Genomic DNA, 13,702 nt, shown 5'->3' with positions numbered 1-13,702 from the left:
CATTCTTGAAAGGCTGAAAATGAGCTGTTTCACACCTGAGCATGCAGGTGTGAAACAGCACTCAGAACAGATGATGTAAGTAAAACTTCTGGCTTTTTTTTCTCTTTGAAGACGTCTGTGGCAGCACGTGGTGGCTTATTATAGCACCTTCTGAAAATCTGGGGCAGGATGGTCGCAATGATATCAGTGACCTGCTCTTCCCGTGTCAGACCTGAGCACACAGGTGGCTGGTGGCACTGTGGCCTTCGCTGAGCACTGTCACAGTGGGCTGCCCAGCCCTCATGTCCTGAGGTGCTGGGGGGAGAGCCGTGAGGGATGACTCTTGCGAAACTTCTAGAGCTTCCCCCAGCCCCAGGTAAAAGTCAGATCCACCTCTGGCCAAGGCCAGGCCAGTCAGCATCCCTGCGACTGATGTGTTTAAGAGGGGAAACAGGTTGGGCCAACCTCTTTCTTTGTCTCCTTGTTCTGTTTTTTGTGTTGGGGAGGTTTTGTTTCAGAGATGAGGAGAAGGTAAGGAGAGCAACTGTGTGGTCAGCCGGAGTGGTGAGGAAGAAGTGAGGGGAGATCACCCTGAGGACTGTGGTGAGAGGGCAGCATGAAAGCTTGCAGACTGAGATCAATAGTGGTGAAATGTCCAGGATGTGGCTAGTGGAGAACCCCATGGCAGAGCAGAGGATGGTGCTGGAGCAGAGGATGATGATGGAGCAGAGGATGATGCTGAAGAGGAGGATGATGGGCTCTGACAGGCTGAGGAAGCTGGGGTTATTCATCCTGAAGAAGAGAAGGCTCTGGGGTGACTTAATAGTGGCCTTCCAGTGCATGAAAGGGGCTACAGAAAAGCTGGAGGAAGGCTTTTTACAAGGATAGGACAAGGGGCAGTGGCCTGAAACTGCAGGAGGGTAGATTTGGATTAGATATAAGGAAAAAATTCTTCCCTATGAGAGTGGTGAGGCACTGGCATAGGCTGCCCAAGGATGTTGAGGCAGCCCCATCCCTGGAGGTGTTCAAGGCCAGCTTGGACAGGGCTTTGAGCAACCTGATCTAGTGGGAGTTGTCCCTGCCATGGCAGGGGGTGGAAACTAGATGATCTTCAAGGTCCCTTCCAACCCAAACCATGCTGTAATTCTGTGATCGATTTTATGATTCTATGATGACGGACCAGAGGGTGGTGCCTGAGAAGAGGACACACCTTATGAAAGTCATGATTGAGAGGGACTCATGTTGTGGGAAGGACTCATGTCAGAGAAGTTGGAGAGGACTATCTCCTGTGAGATGGACACCACATGACATCAATGGGAGAATGCAAGGAGCCCTCAGCCCAAGGAGGAAGGTGCATGGACAATGAGTAATGGGTGGACAGATGGACTTCACCCCCACTCCCTGCCCCTCTGTGCCACTGGGAGGGAGGAGGTAACAGAGCAGTGAGGATGGAAAGTGTATTTAAGGTCTGTTTGTGTTTCTTTTCTCCCACTATCCTACTCTGTTCCAGTTGATTTCCTTAAAGTGGTGGTAAATTAAGTTTATGTTTTGTCCCCAAGCCTGCTCTGGTCCTTGCCCGTGACTGCACACGGTGAGTGAACCCCCTCTGTCCTGGTCTCAGTCCTGGAGCCTTTCTGTGGAATTTCGTCCCTCCTCATCCCTAAACAGACAGATGTGGGGATGAGTGAGAGGCTGTGTAGTTCTTGTTCCCAAAGGGGTGGGTTCAAACTATGACGGAAAGTTATACCCTGTATTCAGCCAGTAGGACCTTGCATAGCCCAGAGCTGGAAATAAACAGGCTTTCATGGTAAGTTTGCAGAATTTATTTCCAAAGCCACTATTTTTGGGGAAAGGGGAGAAGAGTTTTCTTCCTTCAGTGCTGCTGTGTGCAGGTCCCAGGGAAGGAGCTCATCGTTGTATCAAGTTGCTAGTTTTGCTCCAAACCAACGTTCATTTTCACAAAATTTTCATCTCCCCCAGCCCTGTGCCCTGCCCTTCACCATGCTCGTCCCTGGGCTGGGGGCAGTGGCAGCATCCCCCCTCCTGCCACCCCCAGCTGGCTCCAGGAGGGATTCCCATGGCTGGGGCAGATGCTGATGGGACAGCAGAGACCCCCTGTGCTGGGGAGTTGTGGGTCCCCAGGGGTACCCACCGCCCACAGGCCGGGCGCTTTTTGTCACACGCACTAAGAGAGGACATAATAAATTCCCCAGTTGGCACTTTGCACTGAATATCCACTTTTTCAGTCTGATAGCAGGACTAAATTAGTTATTTAGCAATGAGACCCTAATTTAAAGTGAGCAACTGCCCTGACAAGGATCATTGTTCAAGGCCGTCCCCTCTCTGCTTTCAGATGAGAGGCCCACCAATCCCTGGAAGGTGATAAATAGACAATTAGAAAATAGATATATTTTGTTAGTTCTACAAAGCTCCCTGGTGCTGTCAGGCTCACAATAAAGGGGGCTCCAGTAAATTGGTGGGCAATGAAAGCCAGCTGTACGGTCATCACTCCTGCAGACACAAAGCCATATGTGGCCATTTACAGGACATCCCTGAGAATAGATGGAGCCAATAAGACCAGAGGGAACTAAAAATACTTGACAAAGTTGGCTGCTCTTCATTTAACAAGAATAAAATATCTAATGGAGTGTAATGGAAGCCATCAATCACCCCCACGTAGAGCACAGCTTTAATATTCTACTTTTAACTATTAATGCAAGTTTTTATTCGTCTGTAATAAGTCAGAAATGAGTATCTCCTCCGTTCAGCACGGTGATGTTGCACGAGGGCTAACGAGCAGCGCAGGCCCAGCAAACCCAGACCTAAAATCTGGGGGAGGGAAAGGCAAACAAAGAGGACCTAAGGAGAGAAAAACCACCTCATCAAAGATAATGAGAGATCTGTGGGCTCTGCCTTGGAAAAAATCCCATTTCGGCTTGCGAGCGAGCTGCCGCTTCTTCTTATTACTTATCAGGCACTTTCTAGGCAAGAAGATAGAAGGTGTCAGGGGAAGTCCTTCAATTATCTGCTCATTAGGGAACAATGTCTGAAGCACTTCTGGCGGAGGAGAGAATCAGGAATTCAGACGCTCCCAGCTCTTCTTGGTTCGACGAAGTTTGGAGCCAGGCATCAGAGCTGCCGCGGGGACAGGACGGCGATCGCCCCTGGGGCGCTCACATGCCAACATTTAGAAGACACGGGCATTCGAAGGAGGTACTCCTGAACGTACGACACTGGCCAAATGAAACAAAACATTGGAGTAACACCAAAATGTTTTTGCCCGGTGCTGCCACTGCTGGAAAACGGGGCTGATTGATCCGTAGAGCTGCTGCCACGTGCGGGAAGCGGGATTTATGGGCCACAGAGTGCCGCCCCCGCAGAAAAAAACCCACACACCAGCATGTTGGGAAGCTCACAGGAGCGCCCTGACTCCCATCCTCATAACACCGGGGTCCTTAAAGGTGGCATATGCTGCGAGGTAACTGTCTGCTCCCTCTTGACTATTTTTAGCTGCTTTCACAGGACGAGAATTGTAATTTATTTTGCAGAACACTGAGTGTCACATCGTATGAGTGCTTTGTGGTACAAAATGCGATAGTAGCTAGAGAAAAGTGACCTTCCATAATGGAAGTGTCCTGTAGAAGTAATAGAAAATGATAACCAATAGGTTTTACCAGATAATTATATCCCTCTTCTAGAACAGTTTTAAAAGCCAAGGACATCTCTCTCCGTAACATGGTGCAGTTCAGGATTCTTTGGTGTGGCGGGTTTTTTGTTTGTTTTTCACACTTTCAATTCCATTAGAACGAAATTCATTTAATCTCTGGCCACATCTAAGAAATTCAGGTTGGTGTTGTCAGGGATGCGGACACAAGGCTTAACCCTTTGACTCTGATCGACCAGCCCATCCTTCCTGCTCATTTCACAAGCCTGTAAGATCTACATACTCTTCCAAATTCAGTTTAACTGATCTTAAATCTATTATGTTTTATTTTCATGGGAAATGCTGACCAGGTAACAAGTATAGACGTCTTTATATACAGCTACAGCGGCACAGGAATGCAGACTTTACACCTCCTCTGCTGCTGCAGAGTGCTGCAGGTGCCATCCTGAACAAAAGTGTCTTTAGTGACATCTTTTTGGCCATCTTTTGGAAGATTTTAGCAGCTGCATGTGGCAATGGTATTGACTGAAGTGTGCTTCTCCCGACGCATGATTATCTGTCTCAGAGTAGATTAATAATTTATTCTCTGGGAGTGTACAAAGCACTTCTAGGGAAAAAAAAAACCACAACAAATTCACACTGTTTAATACGCATCGGCTGTTCAGTGCCACCACATCTCACTGAAGCAGCAAACGCATCTTCATGTTGCAGCAGAACAAGGACAGAAGAGCAAACGCACTCAATGACATCGTAACAGAAACAGGCACTCTTGTCTCGACAAACTGAGCCAGGGGATGGAAACAAAATCCCACCCAGAACTCAGTGAAAACGTTTGAACCACTCCCAAATAAAGGTCAGAGTGGCAAAAGACAACATCAACAGTGTCATTGTTTCCACCACAAAGGTGTGTCTGTGTGGGGACAAAAGACATGGAGCTGCTCCTGGTTTCTGCCCTGGATTTTCAGGTTTGCCATTATGCTTGGTAATATTTCATTTTTGCGGAAAGAAAAGCTCATAGTTTTCACAGAGCTACCAAGTGTCACTCACATATGCTTTCTGCCAGCGGTCTCAGTTGCCCACAAGCTGCCACGTTCCCGCCTGAATCAAGACTTTCCCATGGCCTTGGAATTCCAAGTCATGTTATTGCCTCTCTTGCAGAAAAAGGTAAACTGCCACACTGCTCTTCCCGTGCAGAGTCCAGGGTGGGATCTCAGAAGGCTGGAGGTTGGAAGTGACCCCTGGAGATTGCCCAACCCAACACCCTGCTCAGGAAGGAACACCCAGAGCTGGTGACCAGGACCATGGCTGCTTGGATTTTGGACATCTCCAAGGATGGAGACTCCACAACCTTCCTGTGCTACTGCTCAGTCACAAGTGTTCAGGAGGAACCTCCTGTGTTCCCATGTGTACCCACGACCTCTAGTCCTGTCACCGGGCACCACTGAGGAGAACCTGGTTTCCTCATCTTCATTTCTCCCATCACACGTTTACACACAGCTAAGATGCCCCGGAGACATCTCTTCTCCAGGATGAACAATCCCTAATCTCTCAGCCTGTCCTTGCAGGAGAGATGCTCCAATCCCTTCAGAACCTCTGTGGTTCCGGGAGGCCCAGTGCTGGACACAACACTCCAGATGTGTCCCTCCAGTGCTGGTAGAGAAGGGCTCACCTTGCTCGACCTTCTTGAGACACTTTGCCCAGGATGCTGTTGGTCTTCTCCGCTGCCTCATCGTCAACTTGGTGTCCATGAGGACCTTCACATTTTCCCCAGAACATGCTGCTGCCTAGGGTTGTTCCTCCCCAGGGGCAGCATTTGGCATTCCTTTACTGAACTTCATGGGGTTCCTCTCCATCCATTTGTTGACACCTAGACAGAGTAAAAAAAACCCATAAAATTTAAAGGCTCTAGAGAAAGATTTCATAACTGGATCTTGTCTCATAACTTGGTCTTATCTCAGGTGCAGCACTGTAAGAGTGAGACGAGCAATATTAATTTGTACCCTCAGGAGAACACGCACTGAGCACATATCCATGCGAGCTGTGGGGAAAGGACACAGCCAGTGCCCACTCATGGCCCCTCGTGGGGTCCTGGTGACACATGCTCTACATCCATGGGCTCTGTCCTCATTGGTGCTGAGTGGAGCTGGGCAGGGACGTGCAGGATATGATGGTGCCCATTGCAGAAGCATTTCTCTGACCACTTGGGAAGCAGAGCAGGAGCCAGATCTCTTCTGGCACTTGTGTTCTCCCGTCAGGGGTTGAAAACAGCAGCTTCAGCATTTCTCTATCCTTCACACCCAGAGGACACCCAGACCAACAACCAGCTCCTCCAGAGAAGAGGCCTCTCCCAAACGGACTTTGGCTGTCGTCTGCATCCAGAAGACTTCAGCTCAAACCTTCTCTGCTTTGGTGCCTCGGCAATGAAACCTGGGGTAGTTCCTGGTGCCAGGAAATGCTAACAAGGGTGGTCTTTCAGGAGTGGTCCAACGGAAGCCAATACCAGCCCCTGGTGAACATCAAAAAAAATGTTAAATGTTAAAAATAAATAAAAAATGCAGTCCAGGAGGAGAGTTTGTGAAGGTTGTTGGCGTCCATTGGGGAAAACATTCAGCCCATGGCTGTTTAAACAGAGTTCTACTAATTATTTACAAGGCATACCATTAAAGATCCATCCTAGGATTGATTTAACATGAAATGTAATAATACGTAAAAAGCACCAAACAGGATGTATCTGCAAGGGATTTTTTCTTTTTTTATTTTGTTTACATTTGATGGGACATAATGAGGCCATCTTGGTGCTAATTTTGTCTCTGCTACAGACATGATTCAAGAGCACAGCCTACCATTGTTGAATGAAATTGCCCAGAAAAGTAATTGCTTTTCAGGATGAGCTTGTGCTCATTTATATGATTATGATTTGTTGATTAACCTTTTTTTTTCCCCCTTTCTTTCTGTTCTGTGCATAGTAAGCAGGATCTTCTCCTTTTGTAACTTTATCATTTTAATAAACCTTGGCATGCCAGCAGCAACCCAGAGATCACCGTGACCTGCCCATGACCACCTGAGCCCTACTTAATCAATTTAATTAATTTACCTTACACAATTCTTGATATCAAGTTTAATCAATTCCATTTGATACACCAAAAACTCACTGGCCATTCTTGTTACTTTTGATGGGAGGGGGGTTGGTAAAAACTCTCGAGTTTGTCTTTTTAAGAAGAAATGAGCTTTTTCTCCAAAGTGAAACTACAGACATAAAAAGAAGTCAGAATAACTCTCAGGAAAGAAGAGAAATACAAGCAGTCGTATGTGTCCACTCAGCCCGCCTGGCTGTGACCAGTATGGAATATCCAAAGAAGAGTACGGCAAGATGACAATCATTTTATTAAGACTTTATCTGAATATTCTCCCATTAAGTAATGACTTACACCCCAGGAGCCTCAGCCACCTTGCTTTTAGTGAGATGTCCAACTCAAGAACACAAGGAAGGGACAGGGTCACCCCCTCAATCTGTGACTTTATAAACAGGTTGAAGAAAAAACATAACAAAAAAAAGGAAAAAAAAAAAGGACAAAAAGTTGACCACACAACCTAAAAATATTCCTTATGCGAATAAAAATTCTTGCTCACAGGGAATGCAGACCTGGCGCTCAGATTTGCTCCTTGTTTCTATCCCGCAAGTTAAACAAAATTGAAAATCTATTACTGCACAATTAATTAAAAATGGATGAGTTTCCAACTGCTGATCTTTTAATTAAAAGAAAACCTGCATTACCCTGAACGTTTGCATTAGGAGGCTGCAAAGCATCACTGTGTGGTGATGGCAAGAGCGTTTGGAAGATCTGAGAGTAGATCTCCACGTTCCAAAATTACGATGATGCTGCCGGCAGCAGGAAGCCACTTTGCTGTTCCTTGTTTGGGAGCTTTGCTTTCTCTTAGCTAAATTCCCCCTTGCTCACCGTCGAGGCCAACACATCCAGCAATACCTATTCCCAGCTGGCCCATGAAGCCAAACCCCTGAAAATGGCCACTGGAGCCAGGGTGAGTATTTTCCACTCCTCCCTCCTTTCCCAGAGAGCTACAGGTTTTCTGGAAAAGCAGATCTGAACGAGGAATTTCAAACGAAAATTTAGTTTTCCCAGTAGCTGGCAGCATTTGGTTACACAAATCTTGATCACGTCTCACCCTGAGAAAAAGTGTATCTCTCTTCATCCCGCTACAGGGGCATCGTTACGTCATTATGTCCGGTTCCATGCTCACTCCTCACTCCTCTTCAAGCTGATGAGACCATGCAGAGCTTCCCTGGTGCTTCTGGAGCCCTGTGAGCTTCTTGTCCTGTTCTGATGGCACCTTCTCCAAGCATGAACGTCCAGCATCATCCCGTTGGCCAGATCTTTGCCAGGAGACCCAGCTCTTGCACCCCAGGGAATGGCCTGGTATAGGTCAAGAGAGGTCCCAGTGCTGGAGGTCCCAAACCCTCTGCCATTCCTCAGCTTACCATCCTTCTCCCATGTGACCCACCCTGGGATGGACAGTGCTCTTCACACGTGGTTTTATAAGCACACGCCACAAAATAAAAACAGCAGCAGCATGAGATGGGAATTTTCTCCTGTAGGGAGTCACGGTCTACTTGTTTTTCTTTGTACAGCTTCTTATGACCCAGAGTTCTTCCTTGGGAATGTGGTGTCTTCTGCTGATCTGGAGGTTCAATCTTCTTGCTGTTGAAGCTCATCTCAGGAAAAAATTTTTCTTCCTACCAGCAGATAAAACTGAGATTTTCACCTAGAAATGGTGGTCATTTTCTCACTTTGTTTGTATTGTCTTCAGTAATTGTGGCCATTACTTCAAGACTTAAGCCTAGGCCAAGGCAAGGTAGAAAGGGAGCCAGGGAGACTGAAATCTGTGAGAAGGAGCAAAAGACCTGGAGGGGATGTCGAGAGCACCAGGGGAAGGGAGGACAAGAGCCAAGGGAGGCCTAGTGTGGGAGGGGAGGAGCGCAGAGCTGCCATGGACTGAGAAGGTCAAAGACCTCTGGAAGAAGTGGCAGGGAGGAGGAGAAGGAAGGTCACATGGGTGAGGAGGTGTCAAGGCTTGGGACAGGATGCGTTTGGAAGGGTTTTGTTGGGTAAACGTTTGTTTTACGTCACAGTGACTAGCGGTAGTAGGAAAGGCTAAAGAAGAGCCGCTTGTTAAAGCGTGATTATTGCTCCTCTGCCGGGAGAACACGATGGCAACTGCCCATTACTCTCAGTAAGATGCTTCTGGTTTTTTTTTTCCTTTCCACAAAAAGGAGTTCCTTGAATTAATGTCATCTCAAAATACAAATACACTTTATTTTCCCAACACTTGAATGGGCTTATTGTTTCCACCATTTGTATTTAACATTAGAGTTTAATCATGAAGTTGTTAACCAGGAAAAACTATTAAATGTGTACAGAACATTAAAAAAATTAGTAAGTATTTCAGAACAAGCACTTGAAAAGAAAATTTATGCATAGAAACAACGGAGAATTACAATTAAGAGCTCTAGGGATCTGAGAATGATTTGTCCAGCCATTACACAGTCATTTCAATTTAAATTAAAATCGTAACTATTTTCTAGTCTACTAAAAATATGTGGTGTCACATTAAGAGTTTTAATGGAGCTTTCTCTGGGGAACTCACAAAAGCTAGTTACTAGCACATAAATAACTATATACTGGAAACTGAATAAATTCTCTGCCAGAAAACCTAATATGATAAAAACAAAAATGACACTGGATTATTCTATTTTCTCTAACGAAGCGCAGCCCTTATATTGAACTGAAGAAGCAGTTCACAGGATGTCTGAGTCTGCATGGTTCTGCCAGAGCTAGCTGACAGAAATAAATAAATGTCTGCTTCATCTATTTTTATTTTTTTTTAAAGACGAAATCCTGCGTGAGTTACACCACATGCGTTGCTCACCAGCTCTGGCAGTGCTACCCAACAACTATGATCTTGCCTCCTTCTTCTCCCAGGACACGTGGAATAAGTTGCTGTGGTCTATTCAGTATCCCCGACATCCAGAAAATAGGTGTGTCGAGGCGGTGGGGAACACGTTCCACACATTGGGCAGGGACAGGACAGTGTAATGGGAAGGTTTTCTGAAGTCAGTTTCCTATCACAGCTCTCAAGCACCCAGAACCTAAAGCTTTAGGGACTAGCAGCTACTGCCAAATACATTATAATGAAGAGACTAAAATTTTGTTATCTGCCTCTCCCAGGAAAGGTTGGTGGCATTTAGACTTCTGATAAGCTTTCCATGCAGCATTCCTGCTTGTTTTTTCAACTCTTCGCTATTTTCAGAAATTACAGATGTCAGAACAGTAATTCCCTTAGTTAGTATATTAACTTTAATTAAGTAAAACAAAGGGTGAGCAATTAAACTAATAGCCTCAACCCTGACCAAGTCTGGAAAACAAGCCTGTGCATTTTTAATTTGTGTTACATCTATACCAAATCTCACTCTATGGACCCAGTAAGGAGCTCAGATTCTGTAAGTAAACATAGCTTGGTTTTCCCCTCTCCTCAAAATTTAATTCCAGATTACATGGATCTGTTTCAATCTCAGCACAGGGCAGTAGCAATTTCTCTGTGTGTTTCCCATCATCCTTGCATCCAATCCATCTTCCTCCCGGCTCCTCTGCGAGACCATCCAGCATGGCAAGGCCTGGAGAAAAGAGGCAGAGAGAAGAAAAGCAACAGAAAGGTTGTATTCCCTATGAAAAATATCTTCCGTGATATAGTTTTATAGCAGAGGTTTTAGAAAAACATCTTTACATGAAGCTTTGAATGGAAAAAAAACAATTTAAACATGTGAACAGACGGGCTGCAGGGGTAAAGCAGGAAGGGTTCTCTGCTGTCTGCTCCCCAAAATCATATCAACACACAGCATAGTTCTGTTAAAATGCCAGAATCAGCCCAATTCTTCTCTAGGAACTGCACAGCAAAAGTGTTCTGCATTTCTGGAGGGCAACAGGTAGGACACACGACCACAGTGGGAAGGGTTGGGATTACTCCTCGAATTGCAAGGTGGGGAGTCGGAGATGAAAGGTGATCTGCCAGAGAGAGCTTCTGGAAGGTTTTTCAAATATTAGTCTGGGACTACTCTAGTTAAATATCCATCTGTGTGGCCTGGGCACAAACTGTAGAAGGTGACAGAGATTTGCTGGTAGCACTAAGTTAGAGATGGACGAAGAGGAACAGAAGGGAGGAGCTGAGAACATGTGCAGTGGGAAGAACACAAGTATCCCTTGCACAAAGGACGTGGAAGAGCAGGTAGAGAGAGGACAAAGAGTGTTGCTGCTATTGCATGAAGTCCATACAGGGACTTAGACAAATAAGGATTTAGAAAAATTGGGATCACCTGCTTTAGAAGGAAGATGAAGGAGGATCAGCCGCAGCGTATCCAACATTGGGGTGAGAGAACAGAGCACAAGGAAGCCCCAAGATCTTGCCTACATCCAGTCTCACCAAATACACGTGGGTGAGTGGTGGTTGCTCACGCCCTTGCACCAGCAGTGCATCACGAAGAGACAAGCTCAGTGGCAACACCAAGAACAGATTCATGTGCAATGAACCTAAGTTTAGCCAACAACAGGGATTCTAGTGAAAGAATGACGTTAGGAGAGTCTCCTTGGTGCATAGCACACCAGACAATTTCGGGACTGACTGATAGGCGTGACATTATACAGTTCGGATCCTGCAGGAGGAGCAGCCCGGATGCAGGAAAGACAAACCTCCTGGCCATGAGTTCCTCTGTGGAGAGGCTTCCCCAAGCTCGGTGCACAATCTAGGCTCCTCACTATCCACACAGCTCCTTTACTTGTTAGCCCTTGGTTTTGCCAGCCTCTGAGCTACATCTGAGATCAGCTTCCAGCAATCTCTGCTAAAAAACATACTGATAGCATACCAGCAGTTTGGTTTCAAAAAAAAGACACAGATGAATCTTGCTTCTCACCCATTCTCTGATTCCTATCCCCAGATGTCATTCATTCACAGCAAGGAAGGTTAGCAAAGAAAGTCAGGACAGTAGCATATGAAGAGGAACCTTATTTCACACATCAGAGCTTGTAAGACAGTTTGAATCAATTATCTCCCAGTTGTTTTTAGCTTAAAAAGAAGGAAAGAACAAGACATCTTAATTACTGTTTGTCCTTTCATAAGATCAGTCTTGTCACCATAGGGAGGAGATAGTTACTCACGCAGAATGTGCTTCTAGAAGGGGCAGTTCAGGCATTTGAGGATACTTCTCTAGTCATTCCCAAATCTAAAACTCAAGGAATAAAAAAGCAAGTGAATGTTTCAATTCTTTCAGTACCCTGCTATTCAGTACCCTGTTATCAACATGCCCCATTCAAACAGTCCCCCCCATCTTCCGCCCTTATTTCAGTTCAGATCCAGTTCCAGGCAGAAGACGAATTATTGGGGAAAAGTTTCTGTTCAAACAAGAAGTAAGCAGAAAGCAGAGGTTGTACAGCACCGCAGGGCCCCAGATACGCACCAGCTACAGCCCTCGGCTGCCAGCAGATTTCCAACCAGTATTTTGCAGGTTCTAATTTCAACATCCAAAAACCAAGCAGGAGTATAACTCTGTAGCAAGCGGCGTCAGCCAGAGAAAATATTTAAGTGCTGATATAGAGATTTAAGCAGTAATTCGTTAGAGCAATAGGTTAAGTACACTTCTATTAACAAAATCCCTTAATTCACGCCCTGGTCACGTACCATGTGTAACATCTCCTGCACTGCATGGCCATCCCTGTTCATATTTCTCATCAGCAGTTAAGTGATGTCAAAAGCGTGGCTGCTTCCTGGCAGCAGGTACAATCCTGAACCCCTGCCTGTGTTCCCGTCACCATCACCGGCACTGCAAACCCCAGAGCCCCGGACCTGCTGGCTGCCAGTCCTGGCTCACTGCAGCATCCCCAGCTTTCTGTCAGTGTCTATTTTTTTTGTCCCTCTATTCTTTACTATTGCCGACTTCCTCTTTGTCCTCAGTATCCTGTCTGGTAAGGTTCCGATGGACTAACCTTTCTAAAACAAACATGACCACAATCCACACACCGTTTTCAATTAACGTGACCAGGCTCATCTCTCGTTGCCACCTCTCTTACCGCCTGTCAGCCAGGCATGTGTCATCACACGTTTTTGTTCACGTTGTTCCTCTTTTCTTGTTACCCCTCTCTGCATCTAAGAGGTTCCTGACCAGGAGTGCTTCAAGGAGCAGCAGCTCTCTCCTTCCACGTACCCTGGTTTCTACCTTTACTTCAAATCCACTAAAAATCCTGGTCCCTCTATCTGTCTGAAGAGCAGCAGAGAGAAAATTTGGCATTAGGGAAAAAAAAAAAAAAGGATACTTCTACCTCCATCAGGACTACGACAAACAAACCTATCCAGTTACTGCACTAGTGGTCATAGATAGTAGGCAGACACTTTGAATTAGCAGCCACACTGTTGGTTTCTAAGGACATTCAACTACCCACTGCTCAGTCACAGGAGCTTCAGGGGCAGTTAGCAAGGTTTACACACAGGATACACCACTGCTGCCTTCCCCAGTGTTAGGAAAAACCTGCAGCGTGTTGGCAGTTTGCCCAGATACCACCAGACACCCTCACCCAGAGGAAGGCTCAGCAGAGCTGCCATCCCACTGCTGGGATTTATCCTGTTGCACAGCAGCGACAGAAGCCAGAGATGCAAACACTGCCAGGTGAGAGGCAGCGCAAGGGATTCCTAGAATCATGGAATCGTTAAGGTGGGAAAAGACCTCTAAGATCATCAAGTCCAACCATCAAACCCAACACCACAACCACTAAAATACGTCCTAAAGTGCCACATCTGCACGTTTTTTTGAACACCTTCAGGGATGGTGACTCCACAACTGCCCTGGGCAGCCTGTGCCAGTGCCTCACCACTCCTTCAGTGAAGAAATTCTTTATAATATCCAAAAAAAACCTCCTTGGGTGCAACTTGAGGCCATTTTACCTCATCCCATCACTTCTCACTTAGGAGAAGAGTCCAACCCCCCTGGTTGCCCCCTCC

This window comes from Apaloderma vittatum, unplaced genomic scaffold, assembly GCF_000703405.1.
Source record: "Apaloderma vittatum isolate BGI_N311 unplaced genomic scaffold, ASM70340v1 scaffold35651, whole genome shotgun sequence".
NCBI lineage: Eukaryota > Metazoa > Chordata > Aves > Trogoniformes > Trogonidae > Apaloderma > Apaloderma vittatum.
This window is presented reverse-complemented; position numbering follows the sequence as displayed.